This window comes from Triticum aestivum, chromosome 3B (assembly GCF_018294505.1).
Source record: "Triticum aestivum cultivar Chinese Spring chromosome 3B, IWGSC CS RefSeq v2.1, whole genome shotgun sequence".
In the NCBI taxonomy this organism is placed as follows: Eukaryota; Viridiplantae; Streptophyta; class Magnoliopsida; order Poales; family Poaceae; genus Triticum; species Triticum aestivum.
Window position 1 is genome coordinate 743504454 of NC_057801.1, and position 5132 is coordinate 743509585.

The following is a 5132-nucleotide window of genomic DNA, read 5'->3' on the forward strand; positions in this document are numbered from 1 at the left end:
CTCTCTCCCTCTGTGTGATGTTTGATATGTGTTTTGGTTCAAATTTGACATGACTTTTTGGTTGATGCTTGGTTCAGAAAGGAACAAGTTCTAGAATTGGTAGAAGAGTCCTATGTCATCCTTTGTTTTTTTTGTCAGGATGAATGCTTTACGCTTCATAACAGGTGTATGGAAGCACAAAAGTAGACTCATACAAACTACAGTTGCAGTATCAGCAATAAGCAAGGGACGTCTCACATGTTTCTATCAAAATTGTATATAAATTTAAGAGCTTAGCAAGAGAATAGCATCTCTGTTCCGGGAGAAGCAATTTAAGAGCTTAGCAAGAGAATAGCGTCTCTGTATAAATTTTAGAGCTTAGTTTTTTGCATATGCATGTAACAGCAACTCTCTTGTGTTCTGGTCTTAAATATCCTATTCGTGATACAATAATCTGCACCAAGCTTACTATGATGAATTTCGGGCAAGGGAACCCCATTGTTTATGCATCTTCTGTAACAGAAGAATGATATTTGGGGTATAGTTTCATAATGTTTCGCCTGGGATCCATCTATCCAGTCTGCTTTTTTTTCAATGCATTAGCTTTGTTTTCATTATACTCTTGTGATGCTTGTTAGTTAAGTGATGATTTTACATTCTGGATTAGGCTGACGCGTCGTGTTCTATTTCGCGTCGTCGTGTTATCGCGTCGTGCTGCTTATATTTCGTAATTGCCTGTGGACATGATACGTGCACTTGTTTTCGTAATTGCTTGTGTTGTAGACCCCGGCCTGTAAATGTATTGATTTTTGATCCGTAGGTCCTGCAGGAGCGTGGCGCTTTGCTGACCAAGAAGATTGAGAGGGGACCAATTGCTAGAGAGTGAGAAGGCCCGAACCGCTGCGTTGGAGGCCTCCGTATCCGATTGCATCTGTGAGTACCTTTTGCTTACTGACATTTAATTGGTTTAGACTTATTTTTTGCTGATATAGCTTGTTATTGCCGTGAAGCAGCCGAGGAGCAATATTACGAGATGTGTCGTCGTCTTAGCTTGGTTTGGAAGGAGGCCAACAATTATCAGAGCATCGCCGAGTTGGATGCTTTGGAGGCCTGTTCCTGCCAGGAATTATTGTTGAAAACGCGAGACGCTGGGGATTCCAACCAAAACATTACCTCCGGTATCCGGGCAATGGTGCAAGATGAGAGAGACAGAGGCTGACCCGTGGCCACAAATCCAGTCCGTCTGGGATGAGATTGAAGCTGCAGAGAAGCGTGAGAGCCCTTCAATTCCCGAGGAGGCCGCCCTGAGAGAGGTCGATCAACTCATGTCGGTGGAACTGTCAGATCAATACTGCCAAATAGCCAAGCCCCAGGAGGCCGGCTGAGGTGGATGCCCTTTCCTTGTCCTTTTGTGACGTGTTTTTTGTCTGGCGTCTGGCCCTGTTTGTTAATTGTTGTTAACTGTTGCAGGTATTCTTCCATAAATGTATGTTGTGCCGGATCAAGACAGCCTTGGTGTTGTCACTATTGTTCTTCAACAGATGTCCTAGGCGCTGACCCGTGTGGCAGGTTCGATGTGGATCTCGCAGGATGTTGATGTCCTCTTGGGTCCGTTGATCGAACGTGTAGCTGGAGCCCCGGATCGCTTGGTCGACCTCCAAGAAGCTGTCGCCAAGGAAGGAGCAGGACCCGTGCTTGCACGCTTGAGGTTGCGCTATCCTGGGGTCTCCACTCATGTTGTTGCGACCTCCGTTCCTGAGAACCGCCCTCTGACGAATTTCTTTGAAGAAGTCAAGGACATCGCCTTGATGGTGGCGACTGGATGTGAGCCTGAAAGAGTAGGAACATTTGTTGGTTGTGTGTGGCGTTAGGCCATGTCAACTTTGTTACAATTTTTATGTTTCAACTTTTGTAGTTTGAATTCTTGGTTGATGCCTTTGGGCAAAGTTTTGACTGACCAAGCGCATGTGGGAGGCCTAAGGTCGCGTCAGCCGTCAAGTTGGTTATTATTATGGCGGGGCATACCCGCGAGAAATTATTCAGCCTCCGACTTGCCGTTTGGATGTTCCTTTGTTGCAAGGGCCACCGCCTAAGTTTTGCGGCTTGTGGCCCTAAGAGGTCGGTAAGGATGAAGTGCCTCCTAGGTCCAGATCAAGCAGGCACGATGCAGCCCCCGAGTTAGTCAACCAAAGAGGTTTGTTTGTTTCACTTGTCTATTAGCAAATCACAAGTTGGAACACGGTGAATATCCTTTATTACCCAATTTGTTCTGGATTGAGCTAAGACAAAAATGCTAAAAGTTTGAAGTAGTTATGCTAAGAAGAGCAGGAATTTATGGGTGAAAAAGACGTACCTGAGTTGCATTCCATGGTCGGTTCGTGATCCACCCTGTTTTTCTGTTGCAGAGGTAGTATGCCCCGTCGTTGAGGACCTCACGGATCACATAAGGTCCCTCCCATGGTGAAGAGATCTTGTTCTTCTTTTCATTTTGCTGGAGGCGGAGGATGAGGTCGCTGATATTGAACTCGTGAGCCCGGACGCGCCTTCCATGGTATTGGCGAAATTTTTGACGATAGATGGCGGTGCGTTTCAGGGCAAGAAGGCGAGCTTCTTAGCGACTATGTCGTCCTTGCGGCCTCCTCTTCGTACTCACACACCCGCGGGTAGTCATACTCAATGTCAGAGTGTAGTAGTTCCTCTGCATCGTATTACTCATATAAAGGATGCTTGAGTACCCGCCTTCTTAGGCTCATTGAGGGCGAGGGTGGACTGCCCCGCGCGCCCGGAGCCGGCGGCATCCGGCGCTTTCGCACCCATGTGCGAGAACCTAGTCGGCCTCATCTGGTGGCCTCCGAGCCAAACGTGCCACATTGGCGTGTCATGGGGGCCTCTAAGAGGTGCCCCCAGCCGTCCGATCGGTCCAGACGGCTCAGCCCCAAGCGACCAGGCTCGGAGGTGCATGACGGGTGGGTCTCTGAGGGCGCTTGGCTCGGACTCGGGCGACCAGGCTAGGAGGTTCGATGGGTGGACCACGGTTCGGCGGTTCGGGGGTGCCTGCAGGAGCCTTTTCGCGTGCCAAGCCAGACCCGCCTGTCGGCGTTGTGACCTCGTGTCTGGCTGGTCTGGTTGCGACAGGTGGGGCAGGCGACGCGGTCGCAGTGCCATCTCACTCGCGTGCCGTGCCAGACGGACCTGTCTGTCGGTTTCCCTGGGGTTCACTGGCGGGACGCCTGCACCGGCTGGCGCGAGGGTCCCCTTTGTCGAGGTGGGTCGCTCGGGTGTCGTCCAACCCGACGTGTTTCGGTCGCGCCAGCCCCGGTGTGCGTGACGCCAACGTCGCGCTGGCCTGTGCGTGGGGTGTTTCTGTCCGGGTAGTTCGCTTGGGCTATCCCACTGCATGTTTTGCATTCGCTTCGGTTATCACGTGGGGACGGCTTTCAGAAGCGTTCGGCCTGTGAATGGCTATTTGGGTTGCTTTGTTGGCCCCGTCCGGGTAGGACGAACATCGCGTGATCCGAGCCGAGATCCGAGCCGACGCCTCGTTTTCTCCTCCCGCCGGCTGAGGTTTGTGTGCTTCTTGTTTCGCACATGACCACATCACTATGTATCCTCGATGGTCGGGGTGGTGCACCACAGCTCACGTTGAAGGAGTCTCACCGAAGGCACGATTCGTAAGACGACCGACGAGAACTTTTGAAGACCTGAAACCCCACACCGGCCATGGGCTTCCCTAGGTCGGTCCAACGGCCCCTAAAGCCTTGGGATTCGCAGCTCTCAATCACGAAGAACGAGGAAGCAAAAACGAGGGAGAGAAAAAATGTAGATGAAAAAGCATTAGATGTGTTTTTTTGCGATTGTGTGTTGTTCAATCGGCTGTCACCTCTCATCTATTTATGAGGCGGCTGGTCTTCCCATACAGGAAAAGGACTTCAAATCCCGTCCAAACCTTTCCAAAATTAACCGAACTTGGATTTAGGTAAGTCTGAAACATCAGTTCATTTTTGGTGTCTCACATGTCACAAACAACGTCGGATGAAGATGAGCCCAAAAACATAACCGTTTTGACGAGACGAACAACTTCCATGTTGAACGTTTTTCTGATTCGAGGTCATCTTGAAGACCGAATAGCTCGCGCAAAACAAAGAGGGTTTGAGTGCGGTGCCGGTTAGTAGGGTGTGTTATAGGAGCGTTAGGCCGATATGAATGAATGCTAACCATTAAACTGCGTGTTGTTCATAATGCAGATGGACAAAGGCAAGAAGGTCGTGCCACCATTGGAGAAGGGCAAGGAGGTCGTGCTGCCATTGGCCAAAGTGCCGGTGCGGGATCACCAAAGCTCCAAACGGAGGAACTATGGACACTACCATGAGGAGTCAGGACCAAGCCACTTCTGCAAGGTTATCCTTACTCTGAAACTGGAGAGTCTGCCAATGCCTATGGAGTTCACGAAGCACTTCCCCGTCGTCCCTGCAGAGTTCAAGCTCAAAACGAACACTGGCAGCGCATGAAGGGTGACGGTGAGGGTGGTCAACGATAGGGTTACCCTTGATCAAGGTTGGGCCACCTTCACCGCCGTTCACCAGATCATGATCGGGTACATGCAGACGTTCAAGTTGTTGACCCCCGGCACCATGAAGGTTATCGACTTCAACGACGAGGGCGTGGAGGTGGTCACAAATGCAAGGAGCATGACAACGCCTTCGCCATGACCGCCTGAGCTCCTGTTGCCCATTCCTTGTTGGTTGTTGGTGTAATACTTAAGTTTCGTTTAAAACTTATCGTACTATGTTAGTTTAAAACTTGTGATGCATGGTTAGCACTTGTGTTTGTGCCTAAGTTTGTTCTGCTGCTCTACTTTAGTTCTTAGTTGTCCATGTGTGCCTCTGGTAACCTCACCACATCGAGGAGGAGGTTACCACACAACTGTCCTGGATGTAACCAAACAACCGGACTTATGTTTCCCCTGAACTAGTCCGGAACCAAGCAGCAGACCTTCCGTTTCGGCACATGCATGCTAGAGGGGATACAGACAACCAATCAACATGCAAATGATGTTTTTTACCTGCATATACTTAGTCAGGCTCAACTGGAACAAGTATGCAAAAAGGCAAAAACCGATGCAGGTAACCAAACGCATCCAAGATGAACCAGAT

The 5132-nt window shown here is 50.0% G+C and overlaps 1 long non-coding RNA gene across 1 annotated transcript in view; it reads left to right on the forward strand.

Moving 5' to 3' along the window:
* The window catches only part of LOC123072127 (uncharacterized), a 25266-nt gene extending 23245 nt beyond the window's left edge, over positions 1–2021 (forward strand). The window contains exons 5-7 of the long non-coding RNA XR_006434840.1: positions 800–912; positions 993–1365; positions 1450–2021. This is a non-coding gene — a long non-coding RNA (uncharacterized lncRNA). The remainder of the gene's footprint in view (positions 1–799; positions 913–992; positions 1366–1449) is intronic.
* Positions 2022–5132: the final 3111 nt, after the last annotated feature.